This window comes from Ictidomys tridecemlineatus, chromosome 7 (genome assembly GCF_052094955.1).
Source record: "Ictidomys tridecemlineatus isolate mIctTri1 chromosome 7, mIctTri1.hap1, whole genome shotgun sequence".
Lineage (NCBI taxonomy): Eukaryota > Metazoa > Chordata > Mammalia > Rodentia > Sciuridae > Ictidomys > Ictidomys tridecemlineatus.
In genome coordinates, this window is record NC_135483.1 from 135,736,724 (window position 1) to 135,759,517 (window position 22,794).

At 36.1% G+C, this 22,794-nt stretch overlaps 1 protein-coding gene across 2 annotated transcripts in view; it reads right to left on the bottom strand.

Moving 5' to 3' along the window:
* Scn7a (sodium voltage-gated channel alpha subunit 7) overlaps positions 1 to 19,459 on the bottom strand; it is an 85,085-nt gene extending 65,626 nt beyond the window's left edge. For both annotated transcript variants that reach the window (XM_040294413.2, XM_013366488.4), the window contains exon 1: positions 19,066 to 19,459. The gene's annotated coding sequence lies outside the window, so the exon portion shown is untranslated. The remainder of the gene's footprint in view (positions 1 to 19,065) is intronic.
* Positions 19,460 to 22,794: the final 3,335 nt, after the last annotated feature.

A 22,794-nucleotide genomic window follows, 5' to 3' on the forward strand; every position in this document is an offset into this window, starting at 1 on the left:
GAGAATAAAAGAAAAATATGTATGTATATATTTGTGTATATATATATATATATACACACACACACACACATTTATATATACACATAAACACACACACACACACACACACACACACACACCCCAAAAAAAAACAACAACAAAAACAAAAATAGGATTAATGTAGAGTAAAAATGTCCTCTCCATCATGCTGGATTATGGAGACAAGACTGGTTGTTTGAGACCTGTGCTTTTCAGAGGTTCTTTCCATATCTTCTTAGGCTGTCCACCCTTTCAAGACAGCAAAGTTTGAGGATTACTCATGCTTCTTGGCTTTGTGGTGCTTCGTCAGTCAACTAGCTAAAGTGGTCTGTTGCTGAAGTCAGTTGGAATAACTGAGTTGCCTTGCATGCTAGAATGAACTAGGGTGGAACTCAGAGCTCTGGAGGAGAGGATTTAGTCTGTATTTATTTAGACTGTGCACTCCAATAGTGCTGCAGACATGATATTGCAGCATGCTGCTAACCTAGTGTGGAGTATGGAACTCATCTGGCATAAGTGCCCTCTGCACCGTGCACTTACAAGGCAGGGCTGTTTTGGGGCTTTGCAATGTGTCAAGAACTCTGACACCTTTTGTGCTGCACCCACTGAGGGCAGGTAGAGGTTAGAGAGTCACAACTATCTGTGCTAGGGGTTGGCAGCTGGCCCCATGTAATCGACTGCCCATGATTCTGCTGTTCTGAGACTTAGCTCCCATGCAAAATCATATGTTGACTATTCCTTCTCCTAGACTCCTGCAGTTGGCTTCCTGGACTGCCAGTTTTAAAGTGGAAGCATCTTCAGTTCCCTTACATGTCACAGTCCAGTTGGCCAGGGCACATAATTCTCAGCAGATTTGCATCAGAGCCTCTCCCCAAGTCCAAACTGACTCTGGAGACAGCTGCCTCCATTAAGTCAGTGTAGTATTACTTTCATGAAGAACTAGAGGCTGGGAAATGCAGGACTCTATGACTCTCAGAACAGCAAGTCAGACAGGACTTTCTCAAGAAAGTTCCATGAGAATACACTGCTAAGTGTGGTAAAGTTGTCTAGAGCAGACTGGTATGACAATGATCCCAGGCCGACTGCCTGTTTAAACTGTATTTCTGCAAATAGTTGATTGATTCCCGTTCTAGTGGTGCTCATTGGAACTGTCCCTCTTCTACCTCAGTCCCCATCCTCTGCCACACTGCCTTCTGATTCTGGGAAACTGCACCACCCTCTGTTCCATTATCCAAAGGCTTTGGGTTTCTCCAAGTCTCTGTCCACTATTGAACTTCAGTGTTCTCCCACAGTCATGACTTTTATGAGCAGCTGCTCTCCAGGTGCTTTGATCCTATCCCCCAGAAAGTGGGTGAGTGCTGGGTGCCTCTAAACACCATCTTCAAAGATTCCTGTGGATGGACTTTTTTCTTTGTACAAAAACCAATTCTATTTGTGCTTTATGTACTCAACACGGGCCTTGATTATTTAATAAGGAAAACAAAACTAAATGTTTAGTAGATTAATTCTAAAAATGTCTCAATATGAAAATCTGTGCTGGATAAATACTAGAAGACAGGTTTACCAGGAACTTTATCCACAACCCCTTTGACCAACAAATATGACATATCAAAGCCTTTGGTTTCCTACATGACTTATCAGACAGGTCAATAATTTAGGTTGTGGTAGAGAAATAAATCAAGTGAAATAAAAAAAAAAACATAACATCATGAACTTTGAAACTGAAATTGGGTAGATCTATATTCAAATCCAAAACTATTACTAAAATTCTGAAAGACCACAGTTAAATGTACTTACCTAATATGTTTGAACCTGTTGTTTCAGTCATAAAATTGAGTTAAATAATGATAATTGTTTAATGGGTGTAATTGATACCCAGTAATTGTCACAGAATAGAGGGGGGTGGGAATAAATGTGAATTTTAATTGTGATAAAATTTGATACCTTAGAATGGTAGACCAAATCTAATGGAATAATATATGAAAGAAATACATATAAGTCTTGGAAATTTGACCTAAATAAATCAATCTTCAAAATTACAGTAGAGAAAAGATGCGATCTTGTGGCAGAAAAAAAAAACCTGTCAAGGAAATTTACTTGATAGTAATGAGACTTACAAATCAATAACAATTTTTGTCTGGCAAGAAAACTAATACAACCTTGTCTGTATTGATAAAACAGGGGAAGTCCCTTTGCTCTCCTCTCAATTCACAGGTTTTTTTTCCTTTTTAAAAAAATTCTTTTTTTAAATTTGTTCCTCTTAGATACACATGACAGTAGAGTGTATTTTGACATATTATACATACGTGGAGTATAACTTCCCATTGTTCCACAACAATGATATGGAGTTAATTGGTTGTGTATTCATAGATGAATATAGGAAAGTTATGTTCAATTCATTCTACTGTCTTCTTACTTGGAGTGTTTTTAGGTCAGGACAGGATGTTGGTTGAATTAAAAAGATTCCATATAGTAACCAACAGAAAGAAGGAAGGATGTACAACAGTTGAGGCAGAAAAGATGTAAATGAATCCTTACTATTTTGTTAGAGTCTGTAAACAAGTCTGGATGGCGCCTGGCAAAATGCCAGAGGGAGTGGTTTGTGAAGTAACGCCAGTGAGCCATTAAGTGTGGAGATTCCTTATTGGTTGACTGATGTATCTAGTTTATGTTAATTAAGATAAGCTGTGTGGAATGTGTAAATACCTCTGTTGTCCTACAATAAACGGCTTCCACTCCTGCTGTATCAACGTACACAAGTTGTTCGTCACCCCCTGATTAGTTTGCCCAGCCAGCCAGGCTGCGGCACTATTTTCAGGTATGAAAGATATGGAAGGAAAATTAGACATCCATATTATTAAGAAAGAATGAACTGGGGTCAGTGAGTTGAACCCAGAACAGATTTGGTTCAAGACAATAAAGACTTTTCTCAATAGCTGTTAAAAATGGAATAACTTGATTTGGGCAACAGACCTTTTGCTTAACTGGCACTGGGAAGCATGGACTTGACAGTGGGTGGGATGATTGCAATGGGTCCAAATATTTACTGGAAATATCAATAAATTGTAATTTTGGAAGCTTCCAATGTTAAGATTTTGGGATTCAATGTGTTCCACAGTATCAGGTGACCTAAAATTTAGGACTACCCTATTAACTAAACTAAACCTATACAGCATTAAATTTAGAAAATCAAAAGCATTTTTACATCTGTTTGCACTGCAGTGAATTCTTACTGATTTACTTACTGAATTACTTACAGTGAATTCTTACTGATGTTTTTAGGGACCGAGTCTGATGACTAACAAACATTATTACATCTATTTATATAAAGAATATCTTGTTTAAAAGTAGAGAAAAAGGGAGGTTTCAAACTTATTGCAAAGATGCTTCCATCAATGGAAAAAGAATCTGCATATTTTTCATTCTTTCATTGAAACCTCAAGATTCAATTTGCTAGCCTGCCTTCTTATTGCATTGTCCAGTATAATTTCTCTCTCTCTTTTTTTTTTTGTTATTACTCCATGGTAAAATAGTCTGACTCCTCATTTTGCTACCTACTAGCTATGAGACCTCAATAACATCTCTCAAGTCTTACTTTCCTCCTATGTAAAATTTGGAAGCCCTCATGCATCTCTCAATGCTGTAAAGATTAAATCAGACAACACAGAAATCGTGGAACCATATTACTGGCTTCATCAATACGAATTCTCCCAACCCACTTATCCTAGAAGATGCTTTCGGTGATAATTCTGACGTTGAATGGAACTAGTGGGATTGTTGACTAGAAGAATGAATGGCTAGAAGGCCTTGTCTTCTACAGCATTGCAAAGCAAGGCTGCATTTGTCAAATGGAACTGGCATGAGTCGGACTTCTAGATGGTTGAAAGCAGACTGTAAATTATTAATCATTAAATAATAATTCAGTAAAAGCATTTCTGTGGGGTATTTATATAATATGGTTCAGGCACCATGCTTTTCAGTGAGCTATCTTAATACAGCACTAAAGATTGAAAAACATAGAAAGATTAATAGTTAATCTGTCCATTAGAAGGCCTTCCTAAAAAATTGAATAGCTAAAGTAAGTTTTTGGCAATAAATGCATCACATTCAACTCAGGCTAGGACTCTAACAAATTATAGTTGTACTAATAATTTAAATTGCTGATTGAATTGGAAATGATTTATTTTGGGTACAAATTAAAAGTTGAACCTGCAAAATATGGGGTGAATTGTCAAAGAAAAACTATTTTCCCTAAATTTCAAATTCAAATATGAACCAACATTCATTATAATGTATTGACAATTGAATTATGACCACTCTTACTGAATGACTACCAGTTTTGAGGCACCAGACTACATGTTTCTCATTATATCATCCTTATGGTTGCCATTTTACAGATGTGGAGACAAAACTTGATCAATGTCATAACTTCTCCATCATTGTGTAGCTGCTTAGGTGGTGGAGATGAATGCTAATCAGGTTGCATTTAAATCTAAATTTGTATACATTTAAATTATACCACAAAAAATCCATGCAAACTTAAAATTTTTAAGGCAAGACTAAACAATTGATACTTCAATGTGGATCCTTTAGAAATGTCCACTTGGCCACCAACTTTTATTGCTAAGTAGTTGTCAGGTTAATGTCAGGTGGAAATGGCTAGAAACTTTAAGCAAATGTTACCAAAGTCAAATATTTCACATTTTGTAAAACTGAAGATCAGTAAGCATAGGCAACATTAATTTGGAAAGGACAATATATTGCCTAACCTGGTAACCCTTTATTATTATTATTTATTATTATCATCATCATCATCATCATCATCATCATCATCATTTTCATTATTATTTCAATGACGAGGATCAAACTCAGGACCTTACATATGCTAGTCAATCACTCTACCATTGAGCTATGTCCCCATCCTCTAACCCACTGAATAAATTTAGGGAATTTGTTATTTCATGGGTCATTATAGGAGAGCTCCTGCAATGGAAGTGAAAAAGTGAGCCAGATAATACAGAAAATAATTAATCTCTCATGAATTTAAGATATGATCACATTTCTTCAACTAAACCAATCAAATGCATACACTGAGGATTTTAAATTTGGACCTGGAGATATAATGTAAGAGGGGCAGTAGACAATCCCTTTTTGCAAAACAAACAGAAGCTCCAGTAGCAACTTTTGGCAACTTCAGTGACAATTGTAGCAATGGAGTCAGTGGCAGTGCCCAAGTGCTGCATATTTGGCAGATTGAGGCTGAGTTATTATTAATGTCTCAGCCATTTGAAAATGACTGTGGTCTTGGCTATTAGTCTTAAACTTAATTCTTTCTTGAACTTAAGACTATTCAAAGTTGGCTTTTAATCTACCATATGGTTTTATTTTCCCATGCTGATTTTGTTATTGTCATTAAGCATAACTTGAACTATCAGTATATATAATATAGAATCTACAAAAACATTAAATGTTTTGTCTAAATTATAGTGGAAAATAGAGGTTTTTAATAACTGATGCAAAGTATTTTACAGTTAGGGTGGGCATTCTCTTTCTGTCAGTTATTTTAAAATAATTTTAGTCACTACCAGTGGCATTCTCTTTCTCCTTACTTCAATTTCCATAAAGGGTTTGGATCATGATGTAAAGTACAAATGGATTTGGTTTTGCTTTTCTTTTATTGCTTTTTGAAATTTGAGCATTCTCTGTCTTCTGGTTATGCTGACAGTGAGGGTTTTGTGCAGCTTTATTTGCTTTATTTTTTGTACTCCATTGTTTGGGGAGCATATATAGGATGATTCATAATTGTGTAATTCCTATTAACCCTGGCTCCATATACTTTTCTTATCCAGGTAAATGCTAGAAGACTCTATTACCCAAATGAAAAATGAAATTTAAATAAAAAATAAACAATAAAACTTATAAAAGAAAGCATAAGGGCTGGGGATGTGGCTCAAGTGGTAGCGCGCTTGCCTGGCATGTGTGGGGTGCTGGGTTCGATCCTCAGCACCACATAAAAATAAAATAAAGATGTTGTGTCCACTGAAAACTAAAAAATAAATATTAGAAAATTCTCTCTCTCTCTTTAAAAAAAAGCATAAGTAAACTTATGAATAATAATTCAAGATGAAAGTACTGTTTGAATAATGGAAAGTGCTGGTGAGGCCATATTCTAGAGATATTCTAGTTAGCATTTCTGGCAAATTGGTATAACAGTTCCAGAAGAAAATCTGGCATTGACTCTTTACATTGAAATGTGTATACTTTTCCCTAGTAAGTTGAGTAAAAGGTACTTACCACTTAGGTAAACATGTCAAACAATTTATATGGACAAGATGTTTCATGGTAGTGTAATTTTAAGAAGAGAAGAAGTCAACATGTACATCTGGTGTAATCATTAAAAAATGTATGGTATATCCTTACTAATGACTACTATTAATTTTTTATGCATCTGTAGCCACATCAATTTTTAAGGTGTATGCATATAGAAATATTTAAAAATAGGAACAGGTCTTAATTAAGAAATGATGTACTTTCTAATATCTTTATATTAAAAAACCCTAATAGTTAATTCCTAATTCTGTCTATCTATTTATCTATCTATGTCATGAGTAATGATAGTCTATCACATCTGGCTTATATGACTAACTGTAATTCATATAGAGAATTTCATTATTGGAGAAATACTCATTCAGTGATTTATAACTATCTTATTATTAAAATATTAAAATATCCTAGTTGTTATCCTGTAGTTTTGTTACCATTGGGGGAAAACAGGTAAAGGAACAAGGGAACTCTCCTTATTATATATTACAATTGCATGAATATTTAAAACTGTTTCAGTAAATGTCAATAATTATAAAAATGCATGAATAGAGGGATGCACAGATGGAGATATGATAAATTATCTAAAAATGATAGTTGAAGATACTAATTATTGATGCGGAGTCCTATCAAAATATTTTTATATTTTTATATGTTTTATATATTTATACCTGATGATAAATATTTGGGAAAAAATGTTTAGTTCTGGAGCTAGATTTTCTAGATTTAAGTGTGGTAATTTCTTTGACTTTAGTCCTTAAACTCAATTTTCTCAACTATAGAATGGAATAGCAAGAATAACTACCTCTTAGAGTAATATAATTATGAATGAGTTAAGAAATATATAGCCAGCCATATGGCGGCCCGTACTTGTAATCCCAGAAGCTCAGTAGGCTGAGACAGGAGGATCACAAGTTCAAAGTCAGCCTCAGCAATTTAGTGAGGCCCTAAGCAACTTAGCAAGACCCTGTCTCACAATAAAAAATAACAAAGGGCTAGAGAGGTGACTCAGTGGCTAAGTACCCCTCGGTTCAATCCCCAGTATAAAAAACTAAATAAATAAAAAAGCACCTAGAAAAATATCTAAATATAACTTCAGTAAATATGAGTTATCATTGTTCTTAATACTTTAAAACACTAAAGCTTAACTATCTTTTAAATTGAAATAATTGTATAATTTATTGGAATTTAAACAAGGAATGTGCAGAATACAATTTATTTTTTACTCATAGCTCAAAGTAATAACAAGAATCAGTTATAATAATTATATATAATACTGTGGCTTTCTGAAATAGGTTTTAAAATTCCAAGTTCTTTATATATTTTTATACATTTTCTCTTGCTTTATTTATCTCTCTTCATCAGACTTTTAGATTTCATCTTTATTATTTTCAAGTTGTTTACTTGTATTTCCTCTTCTAACAATTGTCTACAACTATGTTTAAGCACCCTTATAATAGGCTTTGAGTGGCAATCCAACATGTCCAACGGAAAAAATCCACCATGCTACAAAAGTCTTAAATATCTAGAAGCCTCCTTGCTCCTATCCTCTGCCCTACTCAATGTGTCATTCATTTTTCTCTTGTCCTGAGACCCAGCTTGAACAGTTGATATTGGTGGATGATGACTCCTGGGAATTGAAGTATAGCATACTTTTCTGTAGATTCCCAGAGTCTAGTCAGGTTTATAAGGATCTGGTGATTGTTTTGTTTTTTGTTTGTTTGTTTTCAGACTATAAGAATAATACAAGACATCACAATTTTACTTAATAACTTCCACTCCCAAGGGAAAGAGCTAATTCTATGTGGGAAGACTAAAAGGCAGCCAGCTGAACAGACCTAACATCTGGTAGGAAATGGTCATGTAATTCTGGTGCAAACACAAGCTCCAATCTCAAAACTTGCCTCCTCTGTTGCATAACTGGTTGATACTCTTGGGATTATTCTTGTATTTGCATCTCTTTAGCATGCTATCACTTCATTACAACTTTTTATTACCCCAAGACCATTTTATTTTCCATTTTAAATGACTTTTCATTTATGTATCTTTGGAGTCTCTTTGTGCAAATTTTGGCCAAGATTCCTAAATATATCTGCCTGAGGTAAGATAAACCTACTCTGGATCCCTGTTCTGTGATTTTGCTGGCTCTAGCTTTCCAGATTGCTTAACTCTATCTTCCTTACTTCCCTTATTCTAATTCCTCTCAGATTCCTTGGAAACTGCTGGAATATGCTTGCTCTCTTTTGAAAAATGTTGTATAAACAAGCAAGTCTCTCTATAATATAATCATATTCACTATTTTTTAATTTTTATTTTTATTTCAGATATATTAAAGTGAACTCCAATTTTTCTTTAAATGACTGCTCCTGCGGTTTGAGATGCCCCTATCTGGCAATAAGTTTATCCATTGTGTAATTATTTTTTATGTATTTTTAAATTATTGATTCACACTTACTATTTATACATATATATGATGTATAATATGAAATTTTGATTCAGTCTGTACTGGGTGTTATATTTTTTTACATTCATTTGTGGAACATATAGTTATTAAGTGCTAAGCATGATATTAGACAATAGTGCTCTAAGTATTAATGAAATAAAATGACTAAATTTAAGAACAATCTGAAACAGATTTGTGAATAAATTAGAATAAAGTTTCAACCTTATTCATTTCTGAAAATGATTAAATCTTCACGAGGAGCAGAGACTGAAATTAAAATTATCTAAACACTGGTGGATTCTTCAGATTGTCATTGTCCAATAGCTCAAGAACAATCAATTAATGTCTATCTTCTTCTGGACGGGAGCAAAGATGTCAAGCTTTAAGATGACACAGTCAGCAGACATAATAGGATTAAAAGAACACAAACTGTGCCAGATAACCAAACCAAATCCTCCTACCTGCATCTGATTCCAATTTACAAGTGCAATGAGTGTAACAAGAGCTTAGTGGCAGCTAAAATGCCAGGAAGGGGTGCAGATTAGTGGTGAAAAGATCCTCTCAAGGGCCTCCTGCCCCAATAAGAAATGCCACCAGAAAGGGGGTTTACCAAGAATACAAAGCAAAGCTTTTTCAGCCTCAAATGTTCCCACTTGAATTTTCCAAGACAACAAAGGTCTTTGGTTCCTTACTAGTCACCCAGAGAAAGTGATCCAACCCAATATTCTAAAACACTCAGTTTCCCCAGTTTTCCCAGATGTTCTCAATACATCCACTGCTTTGTGAACTCATCCTCTAGGATTTCTGAATTATCCCTTGTTACTCCATTAATACGAGCAAGTTGAAAAGGAGCCAGTATTGTCCTAGAATTCTATGTGTAGTGGACCCAGTCTATTACATCCTTGACCAAAAATTCCTGGCTAGTGGCCATATTAGGGATCAACAAGTGAAAGAAAAGTGCCTTCTGTCACTTCCCAGAGGAATACAAAGGAGGCTCTCTCATGGGATTAGAATCTAAAATTTGCTCTTGATCTTGAAGTACTTAGTATAACTAGTCATCCTGAGCTAGAAGACCTGAATTCTATTTCTATTTTTAAATTTCAGAGCTTTTACTGTCTCTGAAACTCTGGGGAAACTGTCAGAACCAGCTGACCTCCCTTAATGTCCACTTCCTCTGTGGGTACATTGCTAGATTTCCTTGAACCTCTATTATTGCTTAGCCTCTCAGCAATGGAGTTAAGCTCATAGATCCATAAATTGTATCCTAAATCTGTGACCAACAGAAGAGTTTTGAAACAGTTGTCACGTTAAGTCCAAACAAAAATCGCTAATACCTAGTTTGGGTCTGTGTTAGCTTAGATGGACATAAATCTTCACCAAGGTACTAGACTTGGGAAGAAGACTAGATGTGTTTGTGTCAAATCTGTAGCTCATGAATTCTGAAGCCCTTGAGAAGACCAAAAGGCTAAATGATGATGTACTCTTATCAACACCTATCTACACCTTTGTACTGAGAGGTGTAGAGAAAAAAAAATTCTCTCTCCATATAGATGGTATAGATCAAACTAGCACTTGTCTGTACATTAGAAATCTCCTGGGGCTTATATTGAAAACCTAGGAGCCCATGGTCCAACCCAGATAACTTCAGAGTATCTTAGGTTGCAGTTCCTTGAGATGACTCTGATGAAGGCTGGCAGGCTGAAGAACCTTAATGGAGAGCCAGGCACATATTTATAATCCCTGCAGCTTACGAGGCTGAGGCAGGAGGACTGCATATTTAAAGCCAGCCCCAGTAATTTAGCTGGGCTCTAAATAACATAGGGAGACTCTGTCTCAAAATAAAAGAGTAAAAAGGGCTGGAAATGTGACTCATTGGTTAAGTGCCCCTGGGTTAAATTTCTGGTGCCATAAAAAGAACCCCCAACCCTACTGGCTGATAATTATACTTCATCCAACTACCTTTACGAAGCAATAAGACATCTTTGTGCATTTTTTTCTTCTCATTTGATATCCTGAGTATGAGGATAAATGAAACAACAGGAAAAAAAAAGGATAGTGGATCTATATAGGATAATATGCCAAATAGAAAGCATAAATCAGAATTGCTGAGGCAAACACCTGCCTAACAATATTCCATAACAGAAGATCCCTATTCTCTTCATCTCTTTGGGTACCTAAGCTCTTTCCCCTCAGCTCTCCTGTAAAGAGGATGCCAGAAGTCATCTTTCCTGCTCCCACTTCCAGTGGCTTCCCCTGTTCCTTTAATGTGATTCCTGCCCGTAATTCAGCCAGACTGTGGAGACAGATTCTCCCCATGTAGGATGTGGGCACTCAGCACTCACAACTTCTTTGTGCCCATTTTTTTTCCCTATCTACGGGAATAGAAACTGTAGCATCTGAAGAATCAATGTACATGCTTTCTGGGAACTGGAAAGAGAAGAGAAAACAAATGCTAGATTAGCTCTGCCAGAGAGAATTGGGAAATTGTGATATATCCTCTGAGTGTACCTCCCCCCCCCTCTCTCTCTCTCTCTCTCGTCTATCTGATAAATTCAAGAAACATCAGGCTAGCAGACAAGAATGTAAATCATAGAGCAAGGTAAGTTAAGAATAAAGAAAACTAAAACAAAAAATTAGGACAGTTAATCCCTAGACTAAGGATAATATCCTAAAATCCAATTTCAAGAGGGCATAGAATAGCAAATAAGGAGAAAACAACTTCTCACATAGTTTTCAAGGTATTTTGAAACAATTGTACACTGTATCAGACATGAACAGTGTACCAAGCCTACTACACTAATGACATTCAAATAACTGCTTTTTTAAAAAAAGATAATAGTAAGACCGATGAAATAAGTTAACTTGGGACTAAATGTAGCATTTATGTAAGTGAAAGTTATAAAGGAAATACAATCATTAAACAGAATCTATATTGTTGATAATGTAGGAATCATACCTTATGACCAATTTGGTCATTTAGTAACCAATTTAAATCAATTATTTTGGGATGGAGCTCACTGCATTTAGTATTATGGCTTGGAATTCACTTTTTCAACATTGCATAATGACTCACAGCTAAAGTCCCTGAGGCAAAACCTTTTGCCCTTAAAGCACTCTTGACTAGAATTCCTTTTCCCCACAGGGATTAGATCTCAAATGATATTAAATGCAATGCTCTACTTTTTTTCTTTTACGGGAGGCTTAAAAAATATACTCATTGACTTCTAGGAAGCAGAAGCCTGTGAGGAAATATGACTGAAGATAATGAAATTCTGAAGGGTAAAAAATTAGCATTCTCAATAATTTTAATACTAAAACTCTATAGAGGGATAATACAGATTAACCTCAATGGATATGACCTTCTGCAAATTTGTCCATGGAGGTAACAGGCACCTCCATACAGTTTATGTAAGAGTGCAATTTGGTGGGTTTCTTCTTCTTAAAGGAAATTTGTCAATACTTTCTTAGCTTTATGTACCCTGACCCAAAAATTAAACTGCCTTATGAAAATTTTTTCAGAACTTGGAGAAGTCATATCTGTAAGTATGTTTATTACAACACACTTTTAGTTCAACAGAGAGAAACAAAGTGCACAGTATAAAGGAATAATTCAATTAACACTCGGATGTTGCTATCATAGACTGATTACTAGTCAGTAATAAAGAGAAGACATAGATACATCTGTGCTCATATGGAAAGATTTGCAAACCAATTATTAAGTGAAAAATGTAAAGTTGAGAACAAACTGTGTCACTTGTTTCTGGGTAAATTTTAGAAACTATTTTATTTTATTTTTTGGTACCTAGGGGTGCTTTACCATTGAGCTACATTTACAGTCCTTTTTATTTATTTATTTTTATTTTGAGACAGGGGCTCAGTAAGTTGCTGAGGACCTTGCTAAATTGCTAGACTTGAACTTGTGGTGTTTCTGTCTCAACCTCCCAAGTTGCTGGGATTATAGGCATGCACCACCATTTTGGGCAAAACTATTTATTTTTAAATTGACAATATTATATGCTTTTATTGTGTACAACATGATGTTTTAAAATATATATATACACTGCAGAACTAGTAACAAATGCATTAACTCAAATAGCTATTTTTGTAGTGATAGCATGTAATACCCACACTCATTTACTTTTTTCAAGAAGTCAAGTCATTAACTATAGTCAGCTTATTGTCCAGTAGATGTCTTGAAATTTATTCCTGTCTAACTGTAGTACTTTGTGCCTAATATTTTCTGCTCTTGAAGTAAATAAACTTTATATTTTTGGAAAGAGACTAAACAGTTGTAGGGAATTCTGCTGCTTCCCAGTTAACATTTCCATACTGCCTGGACACAACTCAAAATGCAAATGTATTTTCAAAGTCTAGAAATGAAAAGTTTGCACCCTGAAGTTTTGAGGAAAAAAGACAGTTTGACTTAAATGGCACTGATTCACTTGGGATGTTGCATCCATATGAACAAGTGTTCTTTAAATTTCCCCTCATCCTCTATCAGCTTGGCTTTCTGCTTTTGGAAAGCATTATTTTTCCACTTGGATTGGTTACTTCCATTCTGGCTTTGACTACCTAAAACTGAGTGTTTTACTTGTCCTTGGTAGACAGATTATCTGGCCTACATTAGATGACTTTTGCCACTTTGTCCCTGGATCTAGAATCTGCCTGCAGCTATGTCTGGGTTTCTGGTCAAGACATTTTGGCTGTAGGTCTTATTCTTCAATTAATGATTAGAATCCACTCATTTTGAACTCAACTCCTTCACTCTGAAAATTTCAGCCAACTCATTCCTAGAATATGTTATTTTGAGGAATAAAATTGGAAATAATCAACCTTCTCAAAAACAAGTATAAATTATCAGCTTTAAAATTTGTATTTGCCCTTTAGTTGATAAATAGTAATTGTTTATATTTATGAGGTACAGTGTTACATTTGATATATGCATACTTTATAAAATAACTGAATCAAACTGATTAATTATATTATTTCTTTGTGTGAAAATACTTAAAACATATTGTTGTAGCAATTCTGAAACATATACTACATTATTGTTAACTATAGTTCTCATGCTGTCCAAATCAGTAAAATGTTCCTCCTGCCTAACTGAAACTGTACATTTTGATTACATCATTTCCTCTTTCTCCATCCATTTCCCCACCCCATCTTCTGGGCACCACCATTCTATTCCCTAACTATGAGTTTAACTATTTTAGATTATACTTATAAATGAGATCATGTAGCACAGTAGGCCCTCTGTTGCCATGGGTTTGTAACTGTAGATTCAACTAACAATGGATCAAAACCATTTAGATCATAGACATAAATGCTAATAAGACTTAGCAAATATTGACAGAGGTAAGTGAAATATGCTGGATGAGGATCATACCCCAGATCTCAGCAATTGAGGTCTCAGTGCCCTAGAAAACAACATCAGCTTTGTATATTTTTACTTTGTAGACTTTTACTTTGAACTGTGTGCCATCCTGATAGCAGAACAGCTGTTTACCAGTGTCCTTGATTTGTACTGATTAAATAAAGAAACTATTTCACAGTCATTAAAAAAAATTTTTTTGGAGAAAACCTGCATCTGTATTGAGCATGAACAGACAATTTCTTATCATTATTTCCTAAACAATACAACGTGTCAGCTATTTACACATATTTACATTATATTAAGTATTATAAGTAATTTTAGAGATGACTTAAAGTATATGGGAGAATATACATAAATCATATGCAAATAGTACATCATTTTATATAAGACTTGAGAATCTGCAGATTTTGGCATCCACAGGAGATCCAAGAACCCACTGCCTAAATACCAAGGAGTTGCTACATTTTTTCTATGCCTGACAAATTTCATTTAGCATAAAGTCATCTATGTTGTTCATTTATCTTGTCAAAAATAGTGTATGTTCAAAAGAATGAATATCCATATGTTTAGGATATATCTGTACTACCATGTTTATTATAGCATTATTTATAATAGCCAACATATGGAAGGAACACAAATGTCCATCAAGGACGATTGCATAAAGAAAATGTGATATATGTATACAATGGCATAATACCCAGTCTTAAAAAAGAACAAAAGTCTGTCATGTGCATTGTCATTTTTGTTTTTAACAATATCAATCCAGAATTTCTTCTGAATTAAAAAAAAACAAGGGAAATAGTTCAATAAACAAATGAGTACCAGTAAAAATTCAAAGGTGCTAGTCCCATCTTTTCCCAAATACAAAAATTGCCTTTTGAAGACTGAATCCCCCTGCCCCAAAGCTTCATAAATTTAGATTCTAATGAAGCTTTATTAAAATAACCAGGAGCTGAGGTCTTTGCTGATGTCTCTTTTGCAGGGAGGAGTACTGCAGTCACACACATTCCAATTCCAATGGGCACTGTCAACGTTCACTAGAAGACTAGATATAAGACAGACTCCTGAGAACAGTACCTGATCTCAAATTCAATTACGAAATAGCGTCCAAGGAAAGCTCAGTGGAAGTTTGAATGCTTGGAGACATAGCATAGGTAGAGTCTCTGTGGAGGATGAGTCTCCCCGGGGTGAACTCTGATGACTAGCCAGACAAAGGAGGCAGGAAAGAGCTCCAGGAACAAGAAGGAAAGCTGCTCTGGCTTAAAACATGTTCATTTAACCTTCCCTATGAAAGCAGCATGGTTCCATAGAAGGGTCTTCTGCTTCTACAGATGTGAGGAAAATGTCTCTTTGTGCTTGTCCAGTCTACCAAAACAAGCCAGAATCTTTTCAGAACCATTCCTATGGCCCTACTCAGTCAGACCCTTGACCAGAAGACTCTGGCCAGAGGCCATTTAAGAACTCAAAAGGGAGGAATGTACTCTTGTCTTTGCTAGAGTAATACAAAGGAGATCCTGTTATGAATGCAACTTGTTTATCACTAGGAACCCTGAGACCGTTTGGTCTACAGTTTTAGATGCCACTGGATCTACGAAATTCTTTTTTGTTTGTTTGTTCCTTTAAATTCCAGAATTGGCACATTTACCAGAACCCTAGAGGCCTGTTGGAACTATATACCTCTGCTCCTGATAACTATGAAATTGTCTGCTTTTCTCATCTCCCCTGCCCACAAAAGCTACTCTAGATTTTCAAATGTGGAAACAAACATAATATAGATCCATGTCCTTTTCAAATAGGAGAGCAATTAGAGAGGAGTTTTGAAATGTACTGAGGTAAGCATGAGTTAGTTTTTATCTCATTATAAGTTGGACATCTATATCTATATTTATATCTATCTATCTATATAGATATATCACCTTCCCTAGGGCTCAAGGGCCTAGGGGAGAGAGTAGATTTGGACGACAGCCAAAGTTCTAGCTTGTAATCAGGTGCTTAGACCATGAAGGCTCTGGAAGAACTTGAAGAGTAAGAGAGGGGTAGGCTAGGAGGCTTACCCTAACATTTAAAGCAGAAGGGATGGAATATTTCACTGAGAACAGTATATTCAACCAGGGACTATGGCCCCTAGACCAGTATCATTGGAGGTTCTAGTTTAAAACTTGATATCCTATCCTAATCCTAATCTCAGACATTCAATTTATAATTTTCTTTCTGGCATCCTCCCTTCAGTTTTTCTACCAAGGTCTTTGATGCTGATTTTCACCACAGTCAGAGCCGTCCACAGAGTTAGCTATTCTCAGCCAGCTTCAGGTTGAGTCAGTTAAGTTAGAAATACTATGAACACATTAGGGTTATCTGTTTTCTAGGATATTAGGTTGGAGTACAGCAAAATGGAGACTGGTTTATAAAAGAAAGCATTTTAAACAAATGTATGGAAACCAGGATCTTAAATGAGTCAAGAGATGTGTCCCAGATTAAAAAAAAAAAATCTCCACAAATGCACAGATGAAAACATTCCCTCAAAGGTTCACTCTTTTTATGTCACAGAGATGAGACCTCAAAGCCCATGCTAACACAAAAGTAGAGAACCACGTCAGGGAAAAATGAGATCTGTTTCTACGAGTGAGTCACATATGATGACAGGTAACAGTGCACTCTTGATAGCCAGTGGCAGTAGGTAGGGTTTACAAATGTCCTTCTCAAACTGACCAATACTGAGAGTGGCTAGCAGAAATAATTAGAATCAGATTCTAATTATTCTATTTCAAAAAATAGAATCAGATTCCCAGAAATTAAGAAAGTCTATATTACACTAATTCTTGCAACATAAGCTTTCAAGAGTCTCAGGTGGTAGGTAGAGAGTTGCAGATCTGTCTCTGAGTACCCTGGTTGCAGTACATATGGCATGTATGAGGTGTATCCGGATGCTTCTTCCCTAAATAGGAGATTGAACAAAATACCATTGTTTTAATTTCTAGTATGCTTAGATTTGCAATCATCCTACTTAGGTAAAATCGTAAGCATGTGTATCAACTATCCTACCAAATTCTTTACACTACAAAACATTTTGGGAACAGAATGACCAGTTTCTAACAATTTCATTCTTCTAGGTCTACAATGGAGACTAATATGTAGCAATAGGTTTAGGGGTCTGAACTTGTCCTTGCCCCTTTACCAGAGCCTGTGTCCAATTTCAGATCTTTCTACTATCACTTAAACATATCCACAGAGGAAAAGGGGGCTCATAATACCTCTTACTTGAGTGCAAAATTTTAATGAGTTCTACAGTCAAGAGTATTTATGCCTAAACACTAATTTATTAATTTATGGACCAAATAAAGATAGCAATATCCAATATACTTGATGATTTCATTCCTAGGAAGCAACATCACATACTTAAAATATAATTTTAAATTAAAAAGAGAATGAGAGTAAAGCATATTTATAGAATATTTAAAAGTATGTAAGGATAAGAGCCTAACCAAAGCACACTCTTTTGCAAGAAAAAAAGGCTTACAGTTTGGAACATGCTTATAACTGTACAAATGGCAAGTGACAGTTCTGAGTTTCACTTCCTCTAGTCATTCATGAAAGGGCAATTGAAAAACCTTTTCTTTTCATATTGTACTAGACTTTGAGAACTGGAATGATGAAGTTGATAAAAAACATAAAATAGTTCCCTATATAAGCAACAGTTCTATAAAATTTTACTTTCATAAAACTCTTCATGTAATTGCTGTCAATTAGTTCTTAGCAGAACTTTTTGATGTGTCATTTATAAATCAGGAAAATAAATCTTAATCAAGTTCAGTAATTTGCTTCTTTTGTACAGAAATGGAGATCAAGTTTTATAATTCTAAATCCCAAAGATTTTCTCATTGAATTTACAGTTCTATTGTTAATTAGACAACTTCATCAAATTACTCCTTGTAGGTAATATCTTTCTTACCTGTAAAGGCAGCAACTGGATTATTGTATTTTAATCGGGGCTAGTCTTAGCAGGTACAGGGCCTGGAGCTCTATTTATTAGAGGGCCCAGTTTCCTTCTAAATTTACCATAAACCATTCTCTTGAATGATTTCTTGGGTGACAGGAAATCCTTTTGTGTTCCACAAAAAGGAACACCCAAATTTCCTCCTATTTCAAAATATTTTCCTGGCCAATATCCAAACTTCAGTCCAATATTTCCAGGAATGAAAGTGGTCCATCAGTGGATAATTCCACATGGATTCAGCATCTATTCTGCTCTGTCCAGTGTCCCAAGTGCTGGAGGTAACCCATAACCAGAGTCACGTCTGGTTACAGTGTACATCAACTCTCTTCCCACAAAAAGCAAAACCTTCAGAAGATATGCATCTTCCTGATGTAAGCAGTGCAAAAGCGAAGAAACAAACACAACACAAACCAAAAACATGCTGTTGAACACAACAAAACCAAAATGCCCAGTTGTTCAAGCATTTTCAATCACATTTATGCTTCTCCTTTTATACTGATGATTTTTTTCCTGTGGAAAATACTAATCTTGAACTTACTAAGATACAGAGAATAAGGAGACTGGATTCCTTAGAAGTATTTCACTCCATTTCTACTATCAGGGTGTCATGTAATATAAAAGCCATTGCCATAGAAGGTGTCTAGAATGTACACTAACAGTGCCTTGGTTTCAGAAGCTTACCTGTTGGGAAGAGATAACTAACCACACATACAGTGCAGAGCAAACATCCACAGACCTCCAGTGCTCTTGGAGTCCCTGGCTCTCTTAATTCATGGCCAAAATCTTGATCTCAGTTCTGTTGGAGACCCCACACATTGTATGGAGTGGGCAGCCAGGGTGGGTGGGAAAAAGCTGGCAGCAGATACAGCTATCACCATCTTCAGACTGGACACCATAGCAAGAAAAATCACTTACTTGCAACCCAGGGACAGGTCTCCACCAGCACCCCGTGGGAACCCTGTGAAGCAAGGTTCCCTGGAGGCCTTTCCTTCTCTTGGGTTTGTGTCTTCACCAATCTCTGGTCTCCTCAGCTCTGGTTGCTTAGGAGGTGTTGCTAGCCTGGCGTCTGTCCTCACTAGCTGCTGCCCCTTCGGGCCAGGATGGCTCAGCAGTAAACCGGCCCCATTGAATTGCTAGCTAGAAACCAAATCAACCTGGGCGGCTCCCCAGCCACTGATCCAGAGACCCCTCCTGCCCAGATGCCCAGTGGAGCCGCGCCTGCAGGCAGCTGCTTGGAAGCTGTTTTTGTCTCCTTCCCACGCCTCCTCCCCTCTCTCTCGGCCACGCCACTCTCTCCCCCGCCCTCATCCCCAGGCCAGTGCGCGACTTCAGAATCCAGATCGGGCGTGGGCGGGGTGATATTGACAGAGATTGGCTGCAGAGGCAATAGCAGCAGCAGCTGTGGCGTTTGCACCAGCTGCTGGGGAGGGAGGTAGCAGAGGAGAGAGGACTGGGGATAAGAGGGAGGGGGGCGACAACCTGCAGGGCATGATGGAATGGAGTGGCTGGAGAAAGAGAGAGGAGAGGAAGAGCAGGACAGAGCTCAATTTTGTGTTTGGTGGGGAAAGGGGGAGGGAGAGGAGTAGGAGAGGAAGAGAGAAACTCAGGTTCATTTCTTCTAGTTGCTTTCCCCTGGCCTTGTCTAGCTGTCCAGATAGAGCCTGCAAGGGTAATGGTCTCTCAGCTTCTCAATCTGCATATCCGGAGTCTATGATGTTGCTGTTGTGTGTATGATGTGTGTAGCTGTTTGGGAAAGAGTTGCTGAAAACTACTATAATTTTCTTGCTGTATATGTCTTTCCACATCTGGTGATCTGGAATACGAGGTACAGATGAAAATTAACTCCTAGTGGAGAACACTGAGTTGCTACAGTGAAGTTTGGAGGTAAAGGGAAGAAGTGTGTGTTGGACTTTATTTCCCAAAGGGAGTTTGGAAAATTTTGCCACACCATAGAACAATCATTTTATAACCCTATCTTGTCCAGACATCACAGCATTTTCTACAAAAATATATGAGTGTAGATCTCTGAATGATAAGCACATTTAACCCCAATTTAATCCCATACCATGATCATGTCTTAAGTGTGGCAGTAATTATTTTATAGTGTCAAACAATCACTGATTTCTTTTACATAGATAATGTATGCATTGCCAGCATATCTTTACTTTAGTGAAGTGAAAATGCAAGTACATTTTCCAGTGCATGAAACTTTCTCTTAAAGCAACCTGACTTTCATTTACCCAGTAAAATTCTATGCATCTTTTAGTGAATTCAAACACAGCATAAACTTAACAATAGTTGGCTATCTTAAAACTTAAAATATTTGAAATCAATAAAAAGTATTGCTTTATACAATGTGCAGTGATCAGGCAACTGATTGCAAGATTTGTGAACCAGTATTATGAAAATGAGGCAAATAAAGGAAATCCAGTGGTATTGAAATATATATCTAAGCTGTACAAACTTTTTGTTGTTCTGGAATGAATATTTTGTCAACACTGTCAGATAATAGTACTGGACCTGAAGTAGTTTTACAATGATGAAGCTCTTAATAGTGAGCTGCACATTGAAATATGTGCTCCAGTTTTATCAACTTTTTCTTTTGATAACAATCATCTGACTTTATGGAAATTCTTATTTATGGATTTTATGGTTGACAGTCTTGCCCCCCACTTGAACTCTTGCTGTCCTTATTAAGAACCTTATGATTCATTCATTTAGATGCAGTAGTGGTTGGGATGAACATCGAACGGTCAAATTTCTGATTTTGTCCGCCATAGATTGTCCTTTTCTTCACACCACCTCCACTCTTAATTCCCACACCCAGGCTGAACCTCATCATAGAAAAATTTCTTTGCTTTTCTCGATAGAATTTATCTGATTTAAATTATCTGAAAACTTAAAATATTTGAAATAAATAAAAAGTATTGTTTTGTACAATGTGCATGCTGCATGAAAGCTGGGAGGTGTTTATTTCCTACTGTATCAAAGTATTTTAAATAGAGGTCATAATTGAGTAGGTACCTAGTTAGTTTTCTAAAGGAATGATCCAAGCATCACTTAATCCACTACATTTTTTTTTTCCTGGAAGAAAGCAATGATTCGCCACACGGCACATGTAACATGAAAGACATGAGAATTGTTTGCTGTTCTGATTTCATGCTGCTTAATATGCTGCACAAACATACGTTGATGCTGCTATATTGTATAGGTATGACAATTTCTAACATGCTCCAGAAACTTCATACAAAGCACAGACTTGCCTGAAAAGAAATGGTGAAAATAAGGAAGTCCAAGCTTGCATGTGAGGAATGCCAGGGGTCTCAGAATAAGCACTCAAGGTCAAAAAGCAGCTCTATTTTTTTTTCCTCACAGCCATTCTAACAGGTAAAAGGCAATAATATCCCATTGTGATATCAAAATGATAAATGATAAAAAGTGTTGACATGGATGTGGAGAAAAGGGCACACTGTTGATGGGAATGAGTATGTTTTGAAAAGAGTATGGAAATTTCTCAAAAAAAAAAACCCTAAAAATAGTATTAACATGTGATCTAACATTCTCACTTTGGTACATAGCCAAAGCAACTGAAATTGGTATGTCAAAGGGATATCTACACTCTTGTGTTCATTTTGGCATTATTCATAGTAGTTAAGAAATTAGAACAACCTAAGTTTTCATTAATAGATTAATGGATAGAGAAAATGTGGTACACATAACCAGTGGAATACCATGCAGTCTTAACAAAGAAATTTTGTCATTCACAATAGTGTGGATGGAACTGGAAAAAATATGCTAAATGAAATTAGCTAGGTACAGATAGATAAATACTACATGGTCAATTTTAACTGTGGAAGCCAAAAAAAAAATCAATCTCATAGAAACAAAGTTGAAAGGTTAAAGCCAGGGAGGGGATGGAAAAGGAAGATGTGGATGAAAGAGTAAAACATTTCAGTTAGATTGGAAGAAGAAGGTTTACTCACCTATTGCACTCCCTGGTGACCCAGTTATTAAAAATGTATTGCAGATTGCAAAATTGCTACAACAAAATGTTTAATGCTCTTACCACAAAAATAAGTTGGTGAGTTGATGGATATGCTAATTAGTTGGGTTAAGTCTTTTTACAATGTGTGTATATCACAATGCACCCCAGAAATAGGCCCAGTTATTATTTGTCAATTGAAAAAAACCAAAATACAAAAATTAGGAAGCTAGGTTTTCTATTTTGTATTTAGAAGGTGGATGCTCTAGAGCCACATGATCATCCTTATCAAGAGAAAGCTGCTCTATCAAGCTATCCTCAATCAGCCATCTCCCCAGGAACCTTATTCTCCTTTCTGCCTCCTTAAATGGGGCTGTTTATTCAGACCTCAAAGCTGCTGTTGTGAGAAGTATAGGGGATGATTTCTTAGTCTGCACTGTGGAATAATAAAAAAAATAGAAACTGGTTTTTGATTGTTGTCAAAATACAGGGCTATGTCTTTTCAAGGATGAATAAAATATAAACATATTTTAGAAACTGGTTGTCCTGAGCATTTGAATTTCATGATAATTTTAAAATACATTTTTATGGTGCTAAGGATCACATCTTGGGCCTTGCACATGTTAGGCAAGTGCTCTTCGCTAAGCTACATAACCTTGTTC